Source organism: Hipposideros armiger, unplaced genomic scaffold (assembly GCF_001890085.2).
Source record: "Hipposideros armiger isolate ML-2016 unplaced genomic scaffold, ASM189008v1 scaffold_678, whole genome shotgun sequence".
NCBI lineage: Eukaryota > Metazoa > Chordata > Mammalia > Chiroptera > Hipposideridae > Hipposideros > Hipposideros armiger.
This window is the reverse complement of record NW_017732028.1, coordinates 229,838-246,126: the sequence shown is the minus strand read 5'-3', so window position 1 is coordinate 246,126 and position 16,289 is coordinate 229,838. Positions and strand designations below refer to the sequence as shown.

Here is a 16,289-nt window from a genome sequence, read left to right as displayed (position 1 = left end):
CACACACACACACACACACACACACACACACCTCTTTTCCAGCTGGAACTCTCCCATAACTCAGTTCAAGCATCAGCTCCTTGTCTTCTCACTCCCTTTCCTACACCTGGCCCTGTTACCTCAGTGCTCACAACTTTGTGAAGCTACGATTGCTTCTCAGCCCTCAAAGATCATATTTGCTCATCCCTGAGCCTCAGAACCTTGCACAGACTGACCATTATGTACCCTGGGAAGGGGTGAGTGAGTGAGTGAGTGAGTGAGTAAGAGAACATGTGAATGAAGCTTCTGAAAGGAAGTGAAAGGCCTGGCCTATGCCAAGGTAAGGACTTCAGGCTGCCCTGGGACCACTGTCCCCAGAGCCCTCTGCCTGTCAGCCTTGCACCTGGTGGGCCTGGCATTCTCAGACATGGCTGTTGGGATGGTGTGTGGAGGGGCTTCCCACCTTGCTGAGAGAATCAGATTAGAAGGGAGGTTTACTGAGAGATGAGCCTCTTAGGACTTGGCCATCTGTCCCTGCTGAGCCACAGCTCTGCAGCTCTGCAATCACTGTGGGCATAAGCACTCCCTGCAGGGTGGGGGCAGGGACTTCCCCGAACCAAGCCTCTCTGTGAGCCAGGCCCTTTGTGGGTGCTTTACCTCCATCTCTGTGCTGGAGCCTCATGTCAGCCCTCCGAATAGGTCCTGTGCTCTCCATTTCACAGGAAAGAAACCCCCTGGGCAGGACTGGGATTTGAGTCTTGGTGTGTTGGACCAAGACTCGTGCTATATCTGCTGTTCCTCACTCTCCCGTCCTATAGTTAGATGTGCTGTGATGAAGGGTTGGCCTGTGGGAAAGGCTTCAGGGACCTGGGTTTTCTTTAGCAGAAAGCTATGTATCAGGCCATAATCGACTTTCTCAGACAAGAATGCACCACACATTTTGTTTGCTTATTTATTTGTTTATTTATCATTTCAATATCCTTTCCAGAGGACTCCCATCAAGAAGTCAGGGTTCCTTCAGGGGCTATGAGATATGGATGATTAGGGCCTAGATGTGTCAGAACGGCGAAGCCCCTTCAATCCTGGCCAGCCTGTTACCCTGCACCCCAGCAGGCTCAGAAGGCTGAATTTATAGATGCCATGGGTGACGGTGACTATCAGAGCTGAAGGGGCCAGGTAGGGAATGAGGCCAGGTGGGATAAGCATGGCTCACAATAACTCTGAAGATTGGTGGGATGATTGGGACCAGGATCTGGAGTTCTGGAACTTTCCCAGAGCCCATGCTGCCTGAGATGAGGCTCTCCAACACCCTAGCTCACTGCCATGAAGGTTGATAGGGGTGAACAAAGGCCATTGGTGCCAGTGACTGAAAGGCCTTCCCTGGACGTTTTTTTTTTTTCTTGCCGGATTTTACTTCTCTGTAGCCAACATGAGCCCAGAGGGGCAAGGTTACTTGTCCAGTGTCACACAGTACGTCAGACATTCCAAGCTCTGACGGTTGAATCTATGTTGTAGTTTTCAGAAGATTCTGGTTCAGGCTTTTCTAAGAGGCAGCATAAGAACAATCCAACATGCCAGGCAAGAATTCTTGTGTCTCTAAGAGAGGAGACTCAGAGTTCCTGGGCAGAGGCTTCCATGGGGCAACCCCCTTGGCATCTCTGCCATCAGCCCAGCTTCTAGGGACAGTCCTGGGGGAACCTGAGGCTTCCGGGTACCTCAGGAACTGAGCCTTGTGTTAGAAACACTACACCTGTGGGAGCGCCCCAGGCACCACCAAAGGCTTTAGCTTGCTCTTGCACGGTCTGCAGATCTTCACATGTCGTCCTGGGAAGGAGCAATGGGCAAAGAAGACAAGACAAGACAAGTCAAGACAAGAGACAGAGAGGCAGGCAGAGCCAGGGGTGGAGAGAGGGGAAAATACAATTAAGATTCATTTCTAGAAATGAAGTTTTTTTTAAAAAACTCAAAGCATGAATCAGATTATTTCACCCTTCTTCCTGGAGGCTCAGAAGGGACTTTCCTGGCAAACATGACCCACCCAGGCTACTTCAATCTTGTCAGGGAGAAATTTGATTTACTGGCAGATGACGGAGAGAAGGAAGCTTATCGACTCAACTGGAGCAGAGACCCCGTAAAGCTGAGGGGTCTGGGAGGCCTGTTTCTGATGGCAGGGGTAGAAGGGTGTACACACATGGCCTTGCAGGCTCGCAGGCCCCTTAGGCTGTCTCCTTTCTGACAGCACTCTCAGGCAGTGTGTGTCTCAAAGCTATGTTTGCATCCTTTGACAAACACAGCCCCATTTATGGGAGGAATCACACACACACACACACACACACACACACACACACACAAGAAGGAAAGAAAAAAAATGTGTACATTAAGCTATTCTTCATAGTTTTGTTTTTAATAGCAGAAAATAAATTCTGGAAACAATCTGAATACAGTAGAGAATGATTAATTAGTAAAGGAACTTCATGATGACAGAAACGTTTAATGGTGATAAAACCCTGTGATTATGAAGACTATGTAGCAACATGAAGAAGAATGCTTACGATGTAATGTTAATTTTTAAAATTAAAAAATGTGCAATAAAAATAAAACTAGGTCAACATTTTGCATGAAAAGAACAAAGGAAACACGGTTGAGAAGGGTTATTAAGTTATGGTAATGAGAGTATTCTTTTTCTCTCCTTCTGTTTCCAGATTATTAATATATGCAAGGCAGTGTGATAGTTAAGAACAGAATCTGGAGCCAGATTGTTTGGTTTCAAAGCCTAATTATATCATTTACTAGCTGTGTGACCTTCAACAAGTTACTCAGCCTCTCTGTGCTTTGGCTCCTCATCTGTAAAAATGGGGATAGTAATTGTAACTGTCAGGATTACCGTGAGGATTAAATGAGTCAGCAGATGTAAGTGCTGCATAGTAATTGCTATATAGCCACTAGTTATATAAAAAATAAATTTAGTTATCAAAATTCATCTGTAGCCTCATGTCTTAATCATAAATAAATGCTAATATTGTTGTAGCTTCTTTTTATATTTTTTCCTATTTGAAAGTGTTATAGTCTTCCCATAGTGATAATCAAAGTAATATTAGTAATATACAATGTAAACTATGCTTTTCTATTAATTTCATGTTGTGAGAACTTTCCGCCAGCATTTCTAATGGAGAACTGTGATTTCCTGACCACTGCTTCTCCTTCCACCCCCTGTCCCTACCCTCAGACTCTGACACTCTTCTCTGGCTCCTACAGCAAACACCGTGGTTGACTGATTGTGAATCTATCACAATTCTCCACCCCTCCTTTGCAATGTGACTTTGCAGCTTCTCCCATCAAGATACCAGGTCTAGTTCCCTGCTCCTTGAAGCTGGATTGGCCTGGTGACTTGCTTTAGCCAATAGAAGTCAGTGGAGATGAAGCTGGGCCAGTTCTGAGGCCTCAAGAGGCCTTAGGTGCTTCTACTCACAGTGGTGGGGCCCTGCAGCCCATGGGAACAAGTCTGGGCTTGCCTGCTGGAGGATAAGAGACCATGTGGAAGAGAGTCCAGTTGCTCAACTGAGACCATCCTAGAACAGAACACTGACCTCTAAACATGCAAGAGAGTCCAGCCTAGATCTGCAGGACTGCCTATCCAACCCTTGGAAGAGTGAATGAGCCCAGTTGAGACTAGAACTGCCCAGCTGACCTGTATATAGGCTCACAGAAAATAATAAATATTACTGTTTTGGGCCACTGAAGTTGGGAGTGTTTCGTTATGCAGCTATGGCTAATGAAGATAAGCTCAAGGAGCAAGACCACTGATCTGAGCCCCTCTGATGGGTCCACTGGGCAGGATGGGCTGGCCACCCTCTCTACCTCCTCCCTTCCAGGGTCCATTGTACTGAGTCCTTGTGTCCACCTTGGTACTACCCAGAGTTGCCCAAACCCTCAAGTCATCACACTCATGGTCCTCAGTGGGTAACCCTTGTCTCTGCAGTCTGGGCCCTTTCTGAAGACAGGGACAACCCATGGTGGGAGAGAAATCTCTCTGTGTCCCTTCCTCCCCCTGGTTCCCACCAGGGGTCAACTCATTTTGCTGGGCTTCAAAGCAGGGGGGGGTGTCGCAGAGCTCTCAGGCACCAGGGACAGTCTGGGACAGGCAGGCACACTGTCAGGCTCCTCACAAGACCTCCCAGCCTTCTCCAGAAGCGTGCTTACTGACAGCCTCAGGACACCTGGAGGAGGGTGGCTTGACACAGGGTCACAGACCTTCCCAGCGGGTGGGGCCTAACCAGCTGTCAGTCTGACCCAACCTAAGCCTGATGCCCTCAAGTGCTAACAGAGCCAACGAATTGAACACTGCTTTTAATAACATTGCTGTTACGACAATGCTACTATACAGATTGCTGCAAACTTTTCAAATATGCACTTGAGACAAAGCCTTTTATAGTAAACTAGTAAATGCAGTAAATTCAGTAAACTGGCCACTCAGCCCATTGATTTTTTATGATGGTTTTTGTCGAACTGCCCCCAAATCCTGTGCCGGCCACTTCCTGTCACCCCCCCTGGGCCTAGCACAGCACATATAAAACAATCCTCAGGAAGGACACTTTAGATTGAGGAGTAGGTGACACCCAGCATGTGGGTGTCACGGCTGGTATTGTCAGCTCAGGAACATTTTCCAGGCAGCCCTAGGTTATTTTCTCTTTTGAAAGACAGGCACATGGACACACTTATGCCAGTCAACCAGAGTCCAGAGGCTGAATTCCCAGAGCTTGGCACACCTAGCACCCCCCACTGATTGCACAGCATTGAGGGAGCCCCAGAATCTTGTCCAGAAGCCAGTGGGTGGAGCCACCAAGCCTGGGCAAGACTGTGCTGGCTTGGGTTTTCAGTATGGAAATCACTGGTCTCCTGAGTCAGCTGCCCTGGCCGGGCTCAAACTTCCGGCGTTTCCGGGGTACTCGGGGCCAGGCTGGTGCCTGGCTTCATGGTCACGACCCCACTGACTCCTCACCACGGTCCAGTGAGGTAGATTATATTATCACACCCTTTTCGCAGATGAGGAGACTAAGGCTCAGCAGAGCTGGGTGATCTGCTCAAGGGCACTCAGCCAGCAACACGCGGTGGAGCTGAGATTCCAACCCAGGTGGTGCTTTCCTTCCGGGAACTCTGCGGTCTCCCTCGGGGCACGCACCTGTCTTCCTAAGTGTGCTGCCTGGGACCTGCTCACTATCGGGAGGCAGTTTGTTGTAGTGGAGAGGTAGACAGGCCAGTTTCTGGCTCTGCCTCAGATTCTTTCTGAGCTTCGGTTCCTCAATCTGTAAAATGCTTCCCTAGGGTGGTTCCAAGGATTTCAATGAGATCGCACGATAAGGACCCAATAAAAATGTTTGTTTTGCTTTTCTTGTTTTAAGTAGTTTGCAGATTTCTGCAGTGGAATTTTTTAAATCTATATACTCAGAAAAATCCAGACCAAACCTGGGAGCCATGCACCTAGATTATTCTAAAGCATTTGTGGCTTACAGGTCCCCCGCCCTTATACTGGGCACCAGCAGTTAACCCGGCTGTTTCCTAGGAGCTGTGTGCCTGTGTGCTGCCGGGGCACACACCCTTCACGTCTCTTCCTTACTGCCTCTGAGCAAGTTCATCCCGGGGAGTGGTTTGGGGTGGGGGTGGGGGGTGGATTTTTGAGCACGCCCTGCTCTCCTCTATGGGGATGGATTCTGTTTCTCTTGTCCCTAGATTTTTGCTTATTCCTTTCACAGAAACACTCCTCCTCTGCCAGGTTGGGGCCTCAGGTGCAAACAGAGTTGCAGGCAGCCAGTCAGTGTGTTCACTTCCACCTTGCCCCAGCGGGTGCCTCACACTCGCCTTCAGTGTGTGAAAACTGGTTATTTTTACTCAGCTCCAGCTGGATGTGATGCCAGCTTGGAAGGAGGGGCTGTCACATACTCCGGAGAAGTGGCCTGAGGCTGAACCCTGCAGTCTCCCTCCATCTCCTTCACACCCAAGCTCCCCCTTGGTGCACAGGACACTTGGTAGCTGAGAGGGATGTGGAGGCTCCAGTTCTGGGCATGGCCGTGGCCCCAGAGGAACCAACAGGGCTGGGGCCTTCACAGATCCCTGGGAGGGGACATTAGGCTGCAAAGTGGGGGTAGGAGCTCTGGGTTTGTGTCCAGCCAGGCTGGCTCCCGGCTCTGCAGCCTTCCCTTGGGGATTCTGCCTGTCCCAGGCTCTAGAAGCCTCCTACCAAAGGCTAGCAGAGGTCCAGCACCCTGGGCCAGGCAACACCTATGTGTCAGCCTAACCCTGGCCTGGAGCCCCAGTGCTGGGAGCTGGGTGCCTGCAGCCCTCCCTGGGCCTGCCTTCCTCACTACCCAGTGGCCCCTAGGCCAGTGAGAGAGGGCAGGCTTGCTCTGACAGACCTCACCCTGGCATGGAGCCCAGCTCTGCTGCTTGCCCGCACCTCTGGGACTCTCTGGACCTGTGTACCCCGTCCTCCGGCCAGTCATGCCACCTCATGTGCCAGCTCACCAGTCCGGCCTGCCTTGGTTTATAGCTTCTGTGAGCACCTCCTGACTCCCCATCCCTCTGTCTTCCGTTTTTCCCTCCTGCCTACCTGAGGCCTCCATACCTGCTGCTTCTCCTGCCTGCACTATTCTTTCCACCCTCTGTGTTTCCTGTACCATTTCCTACTTGCATCCTGTTTTTTCCTTTGACAGAACATATTCAGTTCAAAATGATGGATTTGTTGACTTTTTTTGGAGCGGGGGGGCGGTTAGTTTTCCCCACTAGACTGGGAGTTCCATGAGGCTGAGATCATATCTGCTTGTGGCCCCTCCATTCCAGCGCCTGATGCCAGGCCTGAGTGGGGACTGATCCACATATACGGCCTGTCCCATGGCCTCCTCAGAGCCTCTCCGCCATCTATGCCAGGTGCGGTGCTTACCTTTCTGGGTCCTCACGTCAGGACTAGGATCTTTGGAACAGCAGGGCTTGCCTTTCAAGGACTTGGTATGAATCCTAGGTTGCCGTTTTCCTGAGGGCGGACACAGAGGGGCAGAGACACTTCCTTAGCATGTTTGGGGACACATCGAGGTTGGGGACACCATGGGGTTGGGGACACCATGGGGTTGGGAATGCCATGGGGTGGGTTGGTACAGGAATGATTGGAGTGAACTTCTACTCTCAAGGCTCAGAGTTCAGGAACTCTGAATTCAAGAAAATTCAGCCGTGGATGTGGGGAGGAGGTTTGTCACTTTGTGAGGGGTGAAAAGGATAACTAGTGCATTGTTTTGTACACCTGAAACTAATAATAATAATGGTAATAATAATAATAATAAATTAATTAATTAAAAATTTTTTAAAAAAGAAAACTCAGGATGGGCCAGGCTATGGGACGGACCGGGGAAAGTGGGCCTTGAGGTGATTTATTTTTCAGAAATAACAGAGTCAATGTGGAGAGACTCTGCTCCCTGAATATGTCTCCTCATGTTCTTGTTTAAGAAACAGCTCAGCACCGCCACTCAGAAGTGTCTCTGTCTTTCGACACAGTGATTTTTCCCTTGGCAATCCAGCCTAAGAAAACGTCCTAAGTGTAGAAAATACTTTATGTACACATATTTTTTTTGCCACATACTTAAAATAGTGCAAAGTTGTGAACCATATATATGTCTAAGCACGTAAATTCATCATAGCACATTCACTTCATGGCAAATTATACTAAAAAAACAGTAGTTAAATGGCATCGCTTTGGAGAATCTGCCAGAAATACTCCTAAATGGATAGAAAACTTTATGGGGAAAGATATTCATCTTTATTGAATTGTCATTAAGGCAACATTGGCAACCTCTAACAAGTCCGAAATCGAGGGTCTGACAGGCATTGTTGCAGACTATGTTTATGAGGGATTCTAATCACTGTTTTCCAGTACATATATGTGGTAATGTTCATTGCAAAAATTTTAGAAAACAAATACTTTCTATAATCTTATCATTCAGAGATTATTGCTGTTGATGTTATGGTGTAAATGCTTCCAGAGAAATTCCAATCATAAGTATTTTTGGTGATTATCCTAATACAGTGATAAATTTAAAAAGTATGACATTGACATTGAACATATAGAGATTTATCAACTACAAAAAAGGCATGCTTGCATGCAGTACTGAAAGGAAATAAAATGTTTAATGTGGCTATTCTTGCACCATGAAATTATATATTTTTTCACCCCTACATATATTTTTTATCTCTAACTCCAAAAAATGTTAAAATAACTATACCTGCTGAGATAAAGAACAAAAGTAGGCAGTTTCTAGAGGGTTAGACAAGAGAAAACACTCAAAATACTCAGCTATCTGACCAAAAAGGCAGGAGAGCTAAATATTCCTATCTACAGAGGTGCAAAGACCATTTTCCCCACTTCTAAACACACATACAGACGTGCCCCCACCACACAAACGCTCATCTCATCTGTCACAGGTGTCGACTGTGCATGTGTTTGGGGGATGTTTAAACTCAGATAGTCTACTAATTAATGTATTCATTCACTCAACACAAATTTACTGTGCTCCAAGCATGATACGAGACAACAAAGTGGCTTTAGAGTTTCTAGCTAGGTAGGAGTTAGGTTCACAAAGCAATCTAGCTGGGAAGTTGCGTGTTTGCATAGTAAGCACACTGCCTTTTCTTAGCTTGTGTGTGCATATGGGGGAGCTGGGGCTGTGGGTAGGGATTGTGGGGTCAATAGCTCCCAGGCCACTCTTGGTACTGCCGCTGTAGGTGGAGGGGCTGCATAGGTTCAGAAGTCTTTCGGGCCTAGGATGGCCTGCTAGGGGCCTGCCCACCAATGATTCCTGATTACAATCTTCCCAGGCACTGTAATCCCCTCTCGGGGTCCATCACCCCGCGACAGACTTACCTTCCACAGACAAGATGGAGAAGCAGAGAAGCAAGATGCAGAGCAGGGTGGAGAGGGCTAGAAACCTCATGGTGGTGGGCTGGATCTTGTGTCCTGGGGAGGCAGCCGCAACACACGTCCTCCCTTGAGGCCACCCGGATCTTTGTAGAGTGACGAGAGAGGTGTTTCCAGATGGGCAGGGCAGTGGCAACCTTGAAATTCTCATATAGGATAGAGTCAGCCCCTCCCAAGAGGAAAAAAACAGCTTTTGGAGAAGTTGAGAGCATTTAGTGAACTGTAACACACAGGGCTATAAAGGCCCAGCCCGGGGAGCTCCCAGCGCTGGCCTCCGTCGTCAGAGCAGGAAACTCCTGCCAGGGAAGAGCCACTTCCCAGGGTTGAACGTTAACTTTTAGTGTCATAATATAATTCCATCAATTACAAATCTTCCTGCCTGTTCCTTAGATGTGGCAGGAGGAGGACCATAAAACCCTTTGCAGAGCCTTAGGGAAGAGTCTTGAGCAACAGGTGAAATGTAGGGAGCAGAGGGCCGGGAGTCAGTCCTTGTTCTGCCACGTATCAGCAGTACGACCTTGAAGTTGCCAATGAATGTCTCTGAGTCTGCTTCCCAGCTGAGAAGGGGGCACAGTGCTGCCCCTCTCAGGGAGAAGCCATCTGCAACAAGGCAGTCGCTAATATGACTGTAAAGGAAGTGGGGCTGCAGCTGGACCTTGATGGGTGTTTAAGCTGAAATGAAAGCACTTCAGGTAGAGGATCAGTCTGAGCAAGGGTGTGGAGGAAGGGCGCATCCTACAAGGCCACGCACGGGGAAAAGTCTGGCGATGGGTGCAGGAAGCTCAGGCGTCCCCTATTCACTGACACGGAAAACACTGTGCCTGGCTCCAAGGAGCTTCTGTTAATAGAAGCAGCCATGCAGATACATAGAATTTGCATTTGTCCTGTGATGTCATATCCATCTGTCACATCCAATCCTGATGGCTGTGAATCCTTTGCCTTAATAAGTATGCCCTTCTAACCAAAGAACAGGCTCCATTCGAAGCCTCGAAGGGCACGTAGGAAGATGGCAGTATCTGGTCCAGCTCTCCAGGGTCCCCCTGGAGCCCAGCAGCCAATTCGCACATTCCCTGCTGCCTGAGGCTGACCAATGGCGCCCTCACTGGCCTTCCTCTGTTTCTGGAGGTTGGAGAGACAATCTGGACTACGAACTCAGACAGCTCGGTGAGCAAATCAGGGTCCAGGAGATATTTGACAGTCAGCCTGTATGCTTTTATGCATTTATAAAAACTTTAAAACCAATTCACACAAAGAAACTGGTTGGAGCTGCTGGGCTTAAGGACTGTACATCATGCTGTGTTAGTCACCCACCCAGCACCAGCCTGATCCCTTTTCCAAGCTGTGCTGTGAATCCTGATGGTTGTGTTGAGCAGGCATGGCCACGGCAGAGAGTATGATCAGGAACACCTGGGGGCCTCCCAGGGGCGACTCCAGAATGGGTGTCCAAGAGAGGCTTGGGGGCCGCCCTTGTTGGAAGGAGGGTCAGGAAAAGGGTGGAGCTTGAATTGAGGCCAGTCGGCTGTCCTTAGTTAAATAGTATGTTACATGTTCATACACTCAGCAAAGCTTCCTAAAGATGCTTCCTGGGATTAGGACTTACATTCGCCATTATTTTATTAATTTTTATCTGGGGTAGTTTGGGATGCCACCACTGAGTTCCCTGGGCGACAGCATACCTTAGGCTGCCACTCACCCATTACTTGTTGTAACAGGTTCTCTTTGCGTTGGCATACTTCCCTTTTGCTTTTAGGAAACCATCATAGAGGGGAAAAGAACAACCTACCCAGCAAAGGGGGCAGGAATTAGGTGAAATGGCAAAACTGAGCTCTAATTGCTTAGCGGTGGTGTAGAAATTAGCAGAGACGCTGGCTGGTGCAGAGAGAGATTCGCCTGCATCCAGTGTCCAACTAAACCAGACCTTGGGCAATTTTCCCAGGACTTTCAGCCACTCGGCCATGAAGTCAGAAACAGACTCCAGGTTCTCAGCACAGCTCATTTTTTCTCACCACAGAACAGAGCCCCGAGGGCAATGCACAGCTAAGAGCCAGAAGAACTGGCTATCTAGGCTCTGTTCCTTACACACTCATACTTGTACATACAGTTCACAGATCCGTAGGTGTTCCTGGGAACATGGCTGATGGGAAGGATGGATTCAGATGCTAGGATTCCAATGTGCTTTGTAAATGCTTTTGAAAAATGACCGAGGCAATCCCTGCCTGAACTAAATAACACAGGGTTTAAAGTACAAGTTCTACCCCAAACCCCACTTCCCACAGGCAACCCTGTTCACAGATTTTCACCAGTTTTTTTAACATTCAAAGATAGCTGTCAACATCTGACTTTAAAAATGGAAGAAACACTTCTTGCTCTTTAGAACATTTGAAATCTCATGTTGAGCGGAGAGAGGTGAAAATGAGAAACATTTTAATGGGAACACCTGTAAGTCTGAAGCACATACATATAGCTGGGGTACAAAAATAATCAAGTTTCAAGCTTTGAATAATTTCCAAAGATGATTTGGAACACTTGGCAGCCTTCCTGAGAAAAAAGTCTCCAGAGGCACACCTAATACACAGGGGAATTTACAAGGAAGAAAAAAAATTTCAAGTCAAATCTGTGATTGCGAAGGTCAATTAGGAAAATGCCTGAAGCATCATCCCCGCCCTTTCTGGCTGGAGCATTTGGGCCTGAGTCCCTCCCTTCACTCTTGGCCACCACACTCTTCTCCCAAGGGTGTTCTGTGGACCCTGTAATTGATCAGAAATGACACTCCCTCCTATATTTGCTTAGCAAATTGCAAATCAGTTTATAATAGAAAGGGTCAGAATCCAGTGATCACTCCAGTGATCCTTCCATTTTCTTCTCACTGAATTCTTCCCCAACCTCAGAGAGAGGCAGGCATTTAGTTTTCATCTTACAACAAGGGAAAGGGAAGTTTCCTTCACTTCACAAAAAACCTTATGGCAACTTCTCACTTGGAACCAGGTCTGACTCCAAAGCTGAGGTTGGTTGCACGAGATCTCATGAGTCATTGAAAATAACCTACAACGTTGATATTTAGTTTACACGCCACCCCCCAAATTGTACCAAAAAACAATAGCTTCCTCTATTTTTTACAATTAATTGGAACTTCCTCATAAGCCTCCAACCCACTGGGTCATGGGTTTGTGTGCCTCTGGCATCCTGCTGCTGGGCTCAAGGCTGATAAATCTGGGGTCTGTCACCTCCACCCCACCCCCCATGGCCCCCTTGGTTCTCACTGATGTTGTGCGTCCTCCCACTCTTGCTCGTCTCTCTCCCCATGGCGGGAGCTGTCTGCCTCACCATGGTGATTGTCAGCAGGGCTGTAATTGATCCTGGGGGTTGTGCTGGACTGTCACCTCTTCCATGACACAAAGGCACCAGGGAGAACTAGAAGATGATGTCTTTTCTAGCCTGTGGCCACTCCATATTGGTGCTGGAGCGCCTGTAAAGACACCACCTCTGAGCCCCTTGGTTAGTTGCTTTCTGCTCGTTCCCTATGGAGTTCATGGCCTTTGGTCCCCACCACCTCACACCTACCCCATGGTTTCAGCCTGGATTGAGGGACTCAGGGCCTTTGTCTTTGATTTCTCTCCCCCTACCTCCCTTACACTTGTTAAAAGCACAGGCTCTAGAGCCACATGATCCAGGCTCTGACCAGAGCTCTGTCACGTTTTAGCTCTGTGACCTTAGACAAGTTGATCAACTTCTCTGTTCCTTGGTTTCTCTGTGAAACAGCAGCTGAAGCTGGAGAGGAACAGATCCTTTTGATGAGAGCGTCACACTAGCATTGTGCTACCTGAAAATTGTTTTTTGTTGTATTAGGTGATCAATTGCTGGAAGTGGGGTGCATAGCTTTCCCTCTTTTCAACAAGAACCTGTCTCCAAAAACTACCAATTCCCCCATTCCCCACCCCCCCCTTGTGTTCAAGGATGTGTGGTGCTTCTTTAATGTGAAACAATGATTGTGTTTTCTTACCACAATTTGGGGCTAAGGAAACAAACAGAAAAACCTCCCACTGAAACTCGGGTCTAAATGACTGATGCCAGATCCATTTGCAAATGGGGATTTTGATGGAGAAGGGTAGGAGGACCAGTAGAGCAAGTATTGAGACTTGGGCAGTAGAGAGAATGGGAATGCCAAGGCTTCCTGCTTTTGTCAGCCCTCGGAGCTGCAGACCCACAGCGGGGATTGGATTGGTCCTGTTTGTCAGCATCTGTGCTGTGCCTTGCAGATTTGGCAGCAGGCTTCCCAGAAAAGAGGTGTCATTTTTCCTTATTATCACCCCACACCTAGCGCCAACAGACAGGGTGGGTGTGTGAGGTACAGTCAGGGTTCTGTAGTCCTGGGGGAAACTTCAAGCCTGATGTCATACACACGTCAAGGCTACAAGGACCTGGAGAGCTCTGGGTCCAGTTCCACTCAGAGATGAGACGTGCCAAAGGCCACAGGATGAAGAGATTTCTCTGCTTTCCACTAGGTTCCTAAAATCTGGAAAGTGTGTTTCAATGTACTTTCTCTCCATACAAGTATGTACTTGCTTTTGTAAAAAATTACTTAGGGGTAGTTGTAACATTGAAAAAGATACCAACCACCACAATTACTTTTCCTGCCACTCAGAATTGACAACAGTGTACATCTTCTCTCCCCAACTTTGATTCTTCTACGTAAATGAGGTAGGTGATCATATGCTCCTCTTTGCTGAGGCACTCGGTACGGTAAGAGTGACCTAAGTTGTGAACACACAAGCAGTCACACACACATCTGGTTTACAGTCAGAGAAGGCTGGGTCCTCAGCAAAGTGGGTCAGGATACGCTCAATGATGCTGCACGTGGGGGTGCCCCGGACATTTCCCTTCCCACTGAAGCAGGGAGCCCCCTTCTGTGCTAGCGTGTGTAGGACAGCTAGCATTGTTCCTGTGGGCACTTGGTACACTGTCCCCTTTCTCTGAACTCTTGTAGCAATTAGCCTGGATGATGCTTTTGTAGTTTCTGGATAACTACTTCATAATTGCCTTGGGTCATCTGCCGCTATTTCTCACATTTGAATTACATGGTACCTAATAACAGTACCTAATACAGTGCCGGATATGTATCCGTTGACTTGATCTCTTAAGTGATTTGTGACCAATGCTGTTGCGTTCCGACCCTAAGTTCTTCACTTACAGTAAGGGCATCTGTCTCCGGCATTCCTGCTGAAAGGGTAGCAGGGCCTCAGCTTTCTCTGTTGGATCTCTCCTGGCTACCACCCACCGCCTCTGTCCATCAGATGCCATCTTCTAGTCTGGCCTGTTTCTAGCCAGGCTGTGATGGAAGGGCAGAAAGGGGCTCATTCATTCTTGTCCTCCCCACAGCTGATTTTAGGAGTTAATTCCTTCAAAGAGTGCCAAACTGAACAAACCTAATAAATCCCTTACTCTCCTTATGAGCAGTCAGTCAGATCATATCAAACCACTAATGCTCTCTCATCTTCCACTGGCCTTCCTGTTTGGGGAGTCATTCTGCATTCAACCTGTAGGAAGCACGCAACTGGGCAGGGCTGGGTGTGTACTTTCTTGTGGAAAAGTCCCTTTGATTCATTAGTGAAAGTTGCTACAGCTAATTATCACAAGACTCCTTCAGATACCTGTTCTTACAGGACAATGAACTATTAGAAAAGTATGGGAAACAAACCACTGGAAAATACCGTATTTCTTCAATTCTAAAATGCCACTGATTTTAAGATATGCTAGTTTCGCAAAAAAAAAAAAAAAGAAAAAAAATTGAACATACATTTCAGAAATCAAGCAGGGAAAGTACTGCATCTTAATAGAATTGAGGTAACATGACGAATGAGTAAATGAAATTAAGACATGTAACGCCCTGAGATTGTCTGGATCTCATTTCACCAGGCTGTGATGCTGTGTAAAAGCACTCTGGGGGCATAGGGGGTGCAGTTCCCATGTTCCAGGCATACGGAAGGGGAGCCTGGGGGAATGACGGCCAGCTGATGCCGAACCTACAGGTGATCAGGCACTTTTACAAAGTGCTCTGTGCAAAGCGTTTAAATGTTTAAAAAATGTTTCGCAACTTGTGTGCCCAGTTGTGAGAATTAATGTCAATCTGGTCCTGCCAGAAATGATCAATGCTGTATTTCTGGGTATTGCCACAGGGACCTCAGAGGCTTCTAACTGCATGCATTGAGATTGCAACATCCCCACCATCCATCAATCTCAGTTGAAGGTGGAAGGCTGAGAGGCCCCGTGGAAGGGATGGGAAGACAGGTATCCCTCCCACTAGGCGAGGAACCAATACAAGCTCAGAGGCAGAATGGAATGCTGAGGCTGAGATTGTGCTAGACCTGCCCTCATGCTAACTGGCCAGCAGCCCCCGGGAGACACGGGCCTGAATGGTCCACATTATCCCCTCCCCCACACCAGACTTGTAATTGATTTCATCTTTGCTTCTGGAACACAATGCTCCTTTTCCTGTTTTCAAGTGTTACCACTGGGGCAACTTTCATTCCTGAACTGCTACACAAATGACTAAGTCCTCAAGGTCATAGCTTTTATACCTTTTCCTGAAAAATGGCCTCCATTTTGAGTGCTAGCTAAATTGAGTGCATTTAAGGAGTTCATGTTACTGATTACATTGACCTTAAAAAATGGTTTGATTTGTAGCTCCAAATGAACTGGGAGTTTCTAGAACTCTATGTAAGAAATAGAATCTGGGGAAGTGAAATCTGATTACCATTTGTCCTTCAGGCAGATGTCAATCCCTTTTGATAAACACTAAAATTCTAACATTTTTAGATATGTTCAGCAGAATCTCAATCTGTTTAATTTGTACGGTGCTTCTGATTCTGATAGGACTTTTGCCCTGTGGCATTCATCACAAACTTCCCAGTATAACTGGTTAGGAGGATCAATTCTGCCACTTGATCCTTCCTAGCCATACGACCTTGTGCAAAGGTTGAATTTGTGGGCTTCACTTTACTCCTTTGCAAAATGGGGATAGCAGTACCTAGCTCAATGGAATGTTATAATTTGTGCGAAGGGCTTAGTACACAGTATGTGAAACAATGTTAAATTATTAGCTATTATCAGCCTACCTGGACCCTCCTACCTACCCTACTGGAATGATACAAATCTTGGGTATCATTTAGTTTCAGGAATGTTAATGTGGACACATTATACTCAGATAAGTACTTTTAAGGGCAACATGTCTGCCTTTCTTCCCAGGTTCTAACATTTTAAATGCATAGAAAATATCCAAGGGTTCAGGGCCTTAGGCACAGAATAGAAACCTGTTGTGAGCATGAAATCAGGCTTCAAGGGAACTTTCCCATTGCTT

At 47.4% G+C, this 16,289-nt stretch overlaps 1 long non-coding RNA gene across 1 annotated transcript in view; it reads left to right on the top strand.

Moving 5' to 3' along the window:
• LOC109372935 (uncharacterized) overlaps window positions 1–2,315 on the top strand; it is an 8,218-nt gene extending 5,903 nt beyond the window's left edge. Inside the window, exon 3 of the long non-coding RNA XR_002122123.1 lies at window positions 968–2,315. This is a non-coding gene — a long non-coding RNA (uncharacterized LOC109372935). The remainder of the gene's footprint in view (window positions 1–967) is intronic.
• The last annotated feature ends 13,974 nt before the right edge of the window (window positions 2,316–16,289 follow it).